Below are 12633 nucleotides of genomic sequence, written 5' to 3' on the forward strand. Positions count from 1 at the left end.
GCGGAGCTGGGCCGGCCCCCGAGCCCCCGCCCCTCCGGAGCACGGCGCGCAGGCGGGGGAGCCCCGCGGGCAGCCCCACTACCGCCGCCGCCCCGCCCGGCGCAGCCTCCGCGGCCGCCCGGGATGCGCTGTGAAGGCGAAGGGGCCGGGGCTGGCGGGCGTGAGGGACAAGCCGATCCCCCCTGCACCTACCCCTGCTTTGCCTCTGCTCTGTGCATGGGTTGTTTTCTGGTGCTGCGTTCAGGATGCGTGTTGGTTACGAGTGCTGCAAATCCGAAGCTAAAAAATAATGAAATAATAATGATAATGCCCGCTCTTTTGAGTGTATAGAAACGTGGTGGTGCCTGCTCTGAGCCAAATTTAAAAAAAAAAAAAGGTGTGGGGGGGAAAGCAAAGATAATAACGATTAGCTTAATCTGATTTAGTTGATATAGCAGAGGATTGGATAAAAGGAGGGGAGCTCACAACACTCTGGTTGCATGAAGAAATGCACTGCAGGGTGAAGAGGGATCTTTCGTCACTTGTGGAAGTCGGCTGCCCTAAAGGTCAAAAAGATTCCTCATCAAAGTAATGTAATCCAGAAGCAGCGCTTTCATGCACAGTGCTCTATTCTCCTCCTGTTTCGGTCTGAGTAAGCAGCGCTGTTTCACTGCACAGCAAGTTTCTCAGCTAACAGTTCTGCATGACCAACATGTAGCCCACGCAGTCATGTGAAGTAAACCTGGTGTCCAAAATCTGAAATATGAATAATGCACATAGTTTGGTCTTTCCGGAGGGACTTTCTAGTAGTGAAATCCGAAGTGTCAAGTGCTCTCTCTATCTCACTTCACCATGTGATGATTTGAATTCTTGGACGGGAACTTCCCCAAAACTCCGGAAAATGAAAGGCAAACTTAGCCAGTTTGTTGTGCTATTCTCAAAACAATTTTCTTGATGTCTAACAACTAAAAATACTTAAACATTACAGTGATACAGAGTACATTTTGAAAAACACAACCTGTGTACTTTTTTGTGTATCATGCTTGCTTTTTGTAAAGAGGGGTAAGGAACATTTGGCTTTTAGAACTTTTAAGTCTAAAGTATTGTCTTCACTTCAAAAAGTCCTTCTATTCTTCCACATTATTATTATTATTATTATTATTATTATTATCTTTCATATTGTGTAAGGCACGTCATGCAATCAGTTTTAAAAATACTTTACTTGCTAGGCTTACTGCTCAGTAGAGCTCTGTCATCCTTTGTTTTCTCAGCAGATTTCTCTTTATGGTCATATTACTAAGCAGATTTAAAAAAAAAATGCTAATTTTAAGATCAAAAAACTTTTTGTTTTCCTGTTGAAGCAAATTAGTGTTTCTCATTCAGTGTTTTGGTGTTTTGGTTTTTTTTTTCCTTGCATGTTTAGAAGTTGTAGGGTAATCATTAGTAGGGAAATTTAATATTTCTCTTGCTGTTAAACCTGGAGACATCCTTAAAATCTTGAGAGAGACTCTCAATAGAATTGCACTGAGATGACCATCTAACAGAGTTCAAACTTTTATTCCTACTGTGTTTTTTTGGTTTTTTTTTAATTTCTGGAGCTTTTAATAGTATGTGAGTATGTGCTGATTTTGCAACAACTTGGGCTCCATTACAAATTAAGGGCCTAATCCTGTCTCCTGCATTGATATGGGCAAGCTTGTTGAAGTGAGTAAAATTGTGGCTGGCAAAAAAAGGCAGAAAGGCCAACTCTAAAAATGCTCTGAGTGCAAATAAACATAAGAAAAGGCTCATAGGTCAGAATTCACGCTGCATTTAGTACCTGTTTGCTTTTTGTTTCCCAACATGGCAATAGCGAGATCAATTTGTATAAATGCAAACACATGGTTTGCTGGTTTAGAGCATTAAATAATGCCCAAGTACCTTGTTTTCAAAGCAGATGATTAACTGCTGCCTCATTTGCATCAACATAATGAATAGTATATGTTCTCTCTCACTGGGAGAAGGGATAAGGAAGTCTTTCTGAATATTGTAAATAATTTCCAATGGCATGGTGCAGAGACTAAAAGGCAAGCTATAGAACTATACATTTCAGGCAGGCAAAACATACAGGGTAATTTTACAATTTATGCTCAAGATAGTATTGTGAAAAATTATTTGTGGACTATTTTGCTCTGAATGGGTTGCCTAAAGTCTGTAAGGAATATGAGAAGTGTGAGAGATTACATTAAGGACATAATACTTTAATCAGATGTATGATTTGTTTAGGGCTTCCCTCACTCCTTTGTCATTTATCTTCAAAGCTGTTTCTACCTTTCACATGAAAGGAGCTCTTTGAATTCTGAGTAAATAGAAAACATCTCAAGCTCAGATTGCTTAAGTGTTTTGATAACTTTACAGGATTTTAAATGTGATTAGAAATTGTTAAGATAATTATTAAAGATATCTTATATGCTATGTCATTTCAGCTATCCTCAGTTCTGAGACTTATAATTAATTCTTTTAATGTCTATTAGGTTGATAGAACATAGATTTTTTTTTTTCTACAGATTATTTTCTTGGGCCGTGCTCCTCTTCCTATTGAAGTTAATGAGAGCATGAGTGAGGCACCGATCTGTTGGAAAAGCAGCAACTGCCTGGCTTTAAAGTCCAAAATAAACATTTATTTTGAAGAAGTTAAAACACTTACTAGTACAAAAAATCTGTAGAAAATAACTGTTTTTGAAAAGCAATAACAATAATAATGCGTTGTTAAATGCTTAATCCTATCAAACCATAGATTTTCTATTTATGTGACAAAGTGGATTGAAAGTGTAATCCATTAATAATGGTTGTGCATAACAACAAAGAGTTTTTGTTAAGCTGAAACATCATTTCCTTTTTACAACAGGTACACAAAACACTTTGGAAGCCAATTTCTAGCAAGAATAGTAGAGAACAGTGTTTAATAGAGCACAATGCTCCTGATAATTTAATCAGTTGTTAATAGTGAGTGGATGACTTAATATTGTCTCAAGGAAACTTTGAGGGCTGGTTTGGCTCAGCACTCAAAATACAGTCTGTGAAGTGGAGAGCTGTTGTTGAAACTGCCCTTGAATTGTAAGACAATCATTGAACTTCATGTCCAGTCTTGTATTTCTGCAAATCCGATTCTGTTAGTTTGGCTGGGCACTGCTGGGAAAAAGGTGTCAATTCAAAAGAGACTTGTGTGGGTTTAGATTATTGTCATTTGTGTAAAATGTGATTCAGCATTATCTAACACCAAGGGTTAAGCATGTATGTAATCCATACTGCTGGTTACAACACAGACGCAGGAATTTTTGGTGAATCAGCTGGGACTTGGCTCATGTTTTATGACTCTTGAGAAATTCACAAGGTGCTTCCAGCTCCCTAAGGTGCCTTGAATACCTTTAAACACCAGGCTCTGCAAATCTGAGCCAAACCATGTTGAAGTCAAGCAGAGTCTTTCACTGATTTTGCTTGATTGCACTAGAAGCTGTGGTAGATGAATACTCATGTCTGTCGGGAATTGTTTTGCGTTGCTCAGTATTGGCACATGAGGGTAACTGGCAGTGAAGTCTTTCTGAAGTGGATCAGCTGTACATGGTCAAGTACACCTCTAGATTGTAAAGTATTTCAAATAGAACATGCATAGAAAGTGGTCAAAAGCCAGAGCTGGCACAAAAGTGAACTGTGACCAGTAGTAGCAAAGAAGAAAGCCTAGTTAATTGGGGTTTCTGCAGGTATCTGCAAATTTGCCTGTCTTTGACCTAAGTAAACAAGACCCATATATATAGAATAAATAAAAAACCTCTGATAAATTACAGTTACTGGAATCAGCATTTTCAGTATTTCTTCACTGCAAAAATCATACTACTCATGAACATTAGCAAATGCCTGCCAGTGTTGTTATTACAGTAATCAGCATAGCAATGAGGCTCCTGAAACAAACTTATTTTCCTATTACCCATGTCCAGTGCACCTGTTTTTTACATAATTTAACTAAAGGACCAGCACTGTACAAGCATGCATTAAAATAACATTACATTTGTATTATATACAAAATATTCAGAATGCTTTCAGCTGAACTGAAATTTTTATAAAATACAAGTGGAACATGGGAATAAGTAGAATAGCTGGTTGTCTTTAAAAGTTTGTCATCTGCCTTAAAAACAAACATGAAGAAATTAAAATTTTTAGACTATAAGCAGGTTTTATGCACAAAATAGCCAAGAGTCACATTAGATGATGATGATTGAGAAGTGCATAAAAAGAAAAAGCAATCCAGTTCTTTAGGTTGGATCGGTATATATCAACTTTCCTGGCCACCTACTCACCTTTTGTGAAGACTCAATGACCTTTTCCTCTGCCTTTTTCATAAAGGTTTGAGGTAGTTAAAATTAAGCAGTTTTCAGATTTCAGGTCTCTTTTTTTCTATTAAAGCCACTTATGAGGGCAAAGAGTTATTTTTAATGTGGGTATCCAGTGGGATACACAATTGAGAAGAGTAGCACTGATAATATATTGGAGAAGTAAAATAGCTATAATACAAAGAATGAGATTATTAGCATTGCTACAATGGTTAGACTGTCTCCCCCTTTCTCAGTGTCCATGAAACCAAATTCTTTGACTTTTTGTGCTTTCTAGTCCTTGACAGTCCCTGAATGTAACAGGAAAATACTTTAATAATATAGATCTGGTGGGCCTCCTGTACTGAGGAGCATCCTTGACAAGACTTGTTGCATTCTGCCAGAAATATCCTGCAAGCCGTTCTGCAACACCTGGTTTGCAATGTTGGCATGCTGTGAAGGAGCAAGAAAGAGCAGAGTGTCGTGTGATTTATTAGGATGTCACTGAGCTTCTCTGCCCTGCTGGATGAACTCTTTACGCTTACCCACAGTTGGCCTGCCTGTGTGTAGGATGATCTTTCCTGAGTCTCAAGTGATGCAGAACACAGTTTGCAGAGGGGCTCAGCCAAGTCCCGGCTTGTGAAGTTGCTTCTTGGGCTGAGGAGCCTTTCCACAGGGCTGTTCACAAAGGAGTGGAGTGCAGTTGGTGTTGGTACCAGCCTCACCTGGAAGCAGTTCTCCATCTGTTCTCTTGATGTCACTTGTGGCTGAGGCTTGGACTGGCTTGATTCTTGCAAGGTCAGCTCTGTCATAAGCTGCCCCAGCTTCCAAATCTGGGCCTGTGTTACCCAGTTCTACTCACATTGCCAAAGCAAGCGCAGACAGCATCCTGGCAGAGCAACAGAAGGAAATGGAGGCCCACTCTGGCCAGCAGCCTCCTTTAATCCCTGCTGCATGCTGCCACTCATTATTGCAACATTAAATCATGGCATTTTATAAGGTAGGCACTCAAATGGCCTTCACCTTTGTCCTGCCTTTTGTTTGAGGATTTCGGATTCTGTGAGAGCATTAAGTGCTTGGCAGCCTGTGACATTGGACAAGATACTGAACACTAGAGATATGAACAGGTTTCCTAATCTGTTTGAAAAACCAACGGTGATTAAAAGAAAGGATTCAGAGTTCCTGAGATTTCATTCTCAGCCTCCCAAACTGAAACTACTCTGTTTACATTTCTGTTGGTTAGAGAAAGGTAATAAAAACAAATGTAAATATCAGAAGCACGGCTGGTAGTCAATTCAGTGAAATGGTCCTGCCTGTACTGGTTAGTGTGCTCATGTTTAATTTTCAAACTTAGTCAAGGGGAGAAAAGTGGAGGTAACTCATTCAGAGCATGTTGGGGATTTTCTTCTTTGCGTTATGAAAACAGCAGTGAAAGTAAGGATGGAAAGAAATGAGGCATATTTTATAGGAAGTTTGAGTGCAAGATATGGAAAAAACTTTGCGCTTTATCCACCTGGAGGCCACTTGGTTTTAGGTCTGCTTGTGGCTGAAGAAAATCAGTGAAAAGATCTCTGTAGGTCTCTGTGGAAGATGGACAGGGCAAAGACAGCTCAGAGCCTTTCATGCCTGCTCAGAACATACTTGGACAAAGGAAATCTGTTGCCTCTTCTGCAAAGCATTTTTCTTCCTTTTTTGTCTTGAGTGAACCAAAGAAACTTGTGCAAGTCTTGAAGAATGATGAGTTAGTGTTGAGTAGAGTAGGTGCACCATACTGCAGAGTTCAGATCCTTCAAAGTACTGCTTCTTTGAGATACAAATAATAATTGAGAAATGAGAGATGGTGATAAAATGAGAACTGGAAAGGAAGAATTAAAATAGAAACTTAATACCAGGTTCGCACTGGTTTTCAATACTAGGATACTGAATTCTGCACATCCCAAAGCTAGGCAGTTTCCTGTGATGATAGGTATTGCCTCAGACCCTAGTAATCAGTTTTTCTTTACACTCTTGATGGTAGTAGCAGACTTTCTCATGCTGCATGACTTTTAACATATGCAGCTTTCATTCATTAACTTGGAGGAGAGGGTCAGCAGGAAATCAATTATGTTGGTTTTTTTTTTTCTTTTTAATGTAGCCATATGCAGAACCATTAAAATTAATCCACTGTGTTCCAGCATTGCAATTTCTTCCTTGCAACGTTTATTGCAGTGTGTCTGCCCCCAGTTGTGCTACATCAGCACTTGTAGATTAGGAAGAGCAATTCCTAGGTAAATGAAAGGAATTGCTTTTTCCCAGTCTGCCAGTTACCCAAGGCAGGAATAGGCTTGCCTCAAGGGATGAAAAGGCCACCAGTTGATTGTGTGTTCCTCAGAGCCATATGTTGTCAGATCCCTGGGAAAAAATGTATTTGATCATCTCTTATTTACCTGGATACCTGTGTCAAGGCTAGATTTGTAAATTCTATTTTTAACTGCTTGAAGACTGAAAGGTTTTCAAGTTGATTACAACACAACTTAGGTGAATAGTATTGGAGTATCTCCCTTATGTATGTAATGCAGGCTCCTCAGAAGGTGATACCTCTTCAAGGTGTGCCCTTGAAAAGGACACAGTGATTGGAACTGTTGAAAACAGAGAGTTTAATTAAAGCAGTAGAAAATTGCCAACATGCTTGAAGATGTGGAGGGTTAGCACATGGATTTAGAGAATTAGCCATGTATGAATTATGATTATGATATAGTACGTATGTTGCATTAGGGCAAAAGGCTCTGAAGTGTTTGGGCTCTCTTTAAATAGCTTTGCCGTTCTGGAACAAGGAAGAGCTCCTGCTACAGGTAGTTTACAGATGAACTAGATAGGATGAGTAAAGTGTGCTTTGAAGGAAAAGAAAATTGTTATTCTTGTACATCATCCTGGCGCAGTTGAATACATTACACTGTTGCAGGCATTTCTTTTTTTATGTTAAAGGAAAAAATTGTAGAAAAAAAACCAAATCAGACTTGAAAAAACTTTTGATTTGCAGAAATTATAATAGGAGATGTATTTTCATTAAAATGAACTTGTAATTACCTCCAATAAACCATAGCAATGTGTTTGGGAAGGTGATTTATGGCGTTTTATGTTGGCAGAAGATGTAACCACAGGTTGTTGGATTAGACACCAGTGCTGAGTCACAGTTTAGAAGGTAATACCAATTACTGGTGCATCCTTGTGAGAGAAGCTCACTGTAGTAGCTGCCCCATGTGTTTCCACTGGCTAAAATAATCAGTGCAATTATAGAAGTAGTGCTGCAAGGGCTTTTTTTTTTCATACAGAGTGCTGAGAATTTCTGATAAGGATTGATAACTAATATTTTGGCAATCTATTTAGTAACAGTCTTCAACTCAAAGGCTGGAAGACAATTGTAATCAGCTGTCTCAGGATCACACTCTGCAAGAGGTGGATTCGCAAGCACATTGTAGATCTCAAGGTCAGATTCTCATTCTGTCAGGATGTGTGTAATGGTTCTTAGGAATGGCAGTCAAAAGGGTTCAAACTTGCCTGGCATCAATGTTCTGAAAGTTTGCAGTTAGTAAAAGGAAGGAGAGTCTACCTGTTTTGCTTAGGGCAAGCTTACCAAGATCTCTCTACTTTTCTAGCTTTCATTTGACCTAACTTTTTAAGTCTATGACATTTTTCAGAGGGTAATTTATTCCCTCGACTCTGCTACCCAGGGTTTTAATTTATTTGCAGACTTGCTTTTCACTACTCTCTCATTGTCAGTCTCCCATGTCTCACAGACAAGATATTTCTGCTTCATCCCATGTTTGGAATGATAGTGTTTGTATTCCCAAATCACCATTACAAATGATGGGTCCCTGATTTCCTGGGGATGCCTGATCCCCCATTTCCATGTGATGTAATGAATTAATTCCTTGTTTTGCTTTGCTTATATGCATGGCTTTTACTTTCCCTGTTAAACTGTTTTATCTCACCCTAAAAGATTCTTCATTCTTACCCATCTGATTCTCTCACCCATCCCATTGTGGGAAGTGAGCAAGTGGCTGGGTGGCTCTGAGCTGCCTTTCAGGGTTAACCTACAACAGGTCTTGTTCCTCTCAGAATTGTTTCTGACCCATTGCTTCAATTTATCTTCTGTTTTGTACTTTTTAAAATTCACCCCATGCTAAAGATGTTGCATAATCACTACAAGTAAGCAGGCTTTGTATCAATTTATTCATAGATAATTATATACACAAAATAGTGGTCATGCCACTTGTTCACCAACAAAATTATATATTCAATATGTAGTTCAAGATAAGAAGATGCATCTGTATAAGGGTGTTTGTTAAGTGTAAGCTGTATGCTGAAGAACTATTTGATCCTCAAACTAAACTTTTCCCCTGCTGTTCCTTTGTAAGACAGTTGTAAAATCTATTTAAACAAACAAGCAAAAAAAACCCCAAAACAAAACAAAAAAAAACACAAAAAGGATGCATTAATCACAGTTCTCTGCACCTTGCTCACATTCACTCACCCATTCTTTAAGAACAAATCTTTCAGCCTTATTGCTTTCTCACATAGATAAAAGCTGAAAACGAAAGAGAAGTTGGAAATGGGAAGAGAGTGTAGCTATTTTGTAAGTCCTTTTGTGGGAGAGATGGGGAAGGAAATTAAAATTTGCTTCAATGAAACAGCACAGCAGTGTATGAAATTTCAGTTTTCTGAGAATGGAGGTGAGGTTTTAGAGAGGCATATATGAAGATTACTGAAGTGAACGCTGCTGTTAGGCAGACAGGTTTCCACTTTCTTTTGAACCACTGCAACTAATTTTGCATGCATTGTGAGCTTTTTCTTTTTGCAAATCATATCTCTTTTGAGAGAGATGAACCCCTTGAAAAGCAGAACGCTCTAAAAGGCAACCAGGACGATTTGAGCCTATAATTGAGCTCCTACTAAATTAATGTTGCATTGTCAAATGCTACTTGATGACAAGGAGGATGGCACAGCCGTGTAATTCTTATATTGTATGAACCAAATTCTGAGGTCTTAAGAGATTCTTAGAGATGGCATCTATCTCACTTATAGCTAAGTGGCTCTTAAATTAAAAAAAAAAAAAAGAAGAGAATAATAGTACTTAGAGGCAGCTTCTGTGAAGTGCTCGTCATGCACAGTTCCAACAGCACTTTAAGAAAGAATGTCAGTATCATTATTTATATGAGTTTGTTTGGGAAACTGAGGCAGGGGATGAAGGGGATTGAACCAACAAGTAGTCTGTAAAAGACTCAGAAACAGCTACAAAGTCCCATGAATGCTAGTAATGCCCTGTAATCTATAACATCTTTTTTCCTCTGAATGTTGCTTGAGAATGAGTTATCCTTGAGAGAAATTCTTCAAGTGGGCCACTTCAGTTCTTTGAGAAATGTTAAGAAGTCTGAATTTGAGAATTTTTTTAATCTAATGCCTCTTGGTATTGAATCCTTCATGTCCTTCCCAAAGTATATGTGGAGCCTTTGTGGAAGCCATGGATAATCTGGAAAATGGTATTATTAGGAGGCAGGCAGCATGTTGATTTACCTCCTTTACATTCAAGTCATACACTGTGGTCTATGTTATTTCAGTAGCTGACAACCACAAGGACCAGAATGAAGAGCAGGGAGAAGGCTGAGCCAGAGATGACAGAAGGAGAGCTAATATATTGCCACAGGGGCTTTGCAATGGGTGTATTGTCCACCTGTGACAGCAGATTGCCCTCTCAAGGTATTTGTTCGAAGACATTACTCAAGCTAAGTCCTGCTGAAACATGAAGTTTTAGATAATGTTGGTTAAATGTGATTTGCATCTGTGTGCAATGAAATAAATTACGATTAGGTCTTTTTTTTTTAATGAAAACATCCTTGAGATCTTACAGATGCAATCCACAGGATGTGTTATTTAACTGTAAATAAACTGAAGCTAGACAAAGTTATGTGGAAACCATGGGAAGCAGAGGTACTTTTCTTGTACAGGTACTCGGATGACTACTACAGTTAATGTAATGGGCATTATAATTACTTATTTTTATAATGAGACCCTAAGATCAGAAGATGGGCAGTACTGTCATTGTTATGGAACATTCATGGGAAAAGATGGATGGAATTATGTGACTCAGTGTGGTTCAGGGTGTTGAGGCTGTTTGTGGCCGTAGGAATTGGGTCTTGATTTTTCAGAAGGATGTCATGTTCCCCATGTAGAGCAGCTGCTGTTACTGATGACTCCTGCTGTTTGAACACATGGAACACAGCAGCAGTGGCTACACTTTTATGTATATGTATATAAGGGAATTAGTAGATTGGAAATAAGTTTGGAAATACCTTTGCCTTCTGACCAACAATACATTAGCTTCAGAAGTAATCCACTCTTTAACAAGTTGGGAAAATGATTCACTTGCAGCTGGTAGGAGGCTGAAGAGTAGTGAGAAACTGTTGCAGACACATCTGTATGCCTGCTAACTCACATTCTGGTTTTTGATCCTTTTTTTTCCTAAATTTACAACTATTTTAGTAGAGTAGCTTTGAGGAAAAAAAATGTTAAGCATAATACTTTGCTTACTAAGCTAATCTTTGCATAATTTCTGTCCAGAACTAATTTATTTTTGTTATTCAAATTTACTCCAATGTCATGTTTGAGGGGTCTTAACTCTCTCATGCAACATATGCAAGCTGATTGTGTATTGTGGAGTTTATACTTTATATATCAGTATGAAATTGAGATTTTTACTTGTCATTTATTTATATTAAATTTTTCCTGTATTGTCAAGAGACACCAGTATCTTTGCATGAATTACTGCTGACCTGAAAAATTGGTTATGCGCTTAAGTCCATCCTGTTTGTCTCCAAACAGAAAGAACAGTCTTGGCTGATACAGGGCAATAGCTTTTTTGAAGAATGTGTGGTATATCTTCATTGCCTTTTAGCCTTAGATGCAGCTACCACAGGCTGCAAACATTCTTCATGAAATCCTGTAAGTATGGGTGAGTTAGGCTGCTCCGATTTCCTGTTGTGTTTCTCTCAGTATCCCAGCTAGTGCCAGCTATTGCTGTTGCAGACACACGCAGCATACCAGAATTGTTTTCCTTCAGCCATGTTCCTCTTGGTGGCAAGATGCTGTTTCTAGTAGTTCAGGTGGAATTCACTTCCTTTTGAGAGAGGTCCTTTAGGCAGTGCTGTCCGCAGGTCACAAGCAACTTTCAACAGAATTCTGTTGTTACACAGGTTGCTCAGCCTGGCTCCCATACTCCCTAGATAATGGCTGTATTTTCCTGGGTTTTAACCAAGTAAATTTCCTGTTAAACAAGATTATGGCTTGATTAAGATGAAAAGAATTTGATCCAGTATTAATTTTGTTACCATTTTAAGTTGTATTTTCCTCCTAGTTTTCCTATGCTATTAACTACTCTTTATTTAAAAAAAAATAGTTTGAGTGTAAACAAAGCAAATTATTTAGATGAGTCTGTGCCCTAGTAACCAACTAAAAACTATTTTCATTGAGATTGAGACTGTGTTTGAACTCTCCACTAATGCTAAATCCATGGTTATCAAACTGTTCCACAATACTGTGGAAGTGAATAAGGCAACTATTTTTTTTGAGACATTGCTTATGATTGCTGGAAAAGAGAGGCATATTAGTAACAACATTGAGAAGATTTATAGCTGGTTTGCTGGTGCATAGGAGAGTAAGTGCAGATTACTGAGGGCTCTCAGTTATGAGGTCTATGAATTAAAATTGTTATCCATAATTTATGATTCTCCATGTGCTTCCAGTCTACTTTCAGTTAGAGAGAAAACATAGACAGGCAGAGTAGGGAGGAGTTACCTTGAAAGAGGAAGACTTGCTTCATATAATCAGCATCTTCATCCTGTCCCTGAAAACAAATAGAGAATCTTACAGTTATTTAAATATTTGATTGCTATCTTGCTTTAAAGATTGGAGACCTATTCATTAAAACAGGAAAACTGCAGGAGCCCTCTTGCACAACTTCTGTGCCTTAACCATGGGCTCCTGTGGAAAATTTGGAAGACTAGAAAAAGCAACAATGAGCCCTGGAAAGATTACCAGCATAGTAGAATAAATTTCTTCTATTCTTGCAAGTATTTGTATACATTTTTCATAGCGGGTTCTTCTTGGATTTAGTGCACAGGTCAGACTTAGTCCACTCCAAGTGCTTTTCCAAAGTTGACTAAGAAAAAAACCACTAGTTTGATAGACATACTTTTGCTTGTTACATCCTGGTACATTTTTCACACTGATACATATATATGTATTTAGAGAGAGAGAGAAAATTGTACAGCAC

The sequence above is a fragment of the Passer domesticus genome, chromosome 2, assembly GCF_036417665.1.
Source record: "Passer domesticus isolate bPasDom1 chromosome 2, bPasDom1.hap1, whole genome shotgun sequence".
NCBI lineage: Eukaryota > Metazoa > Chordata > Aves > Passeriformes > Passeridae > Passer > Passer domesticus.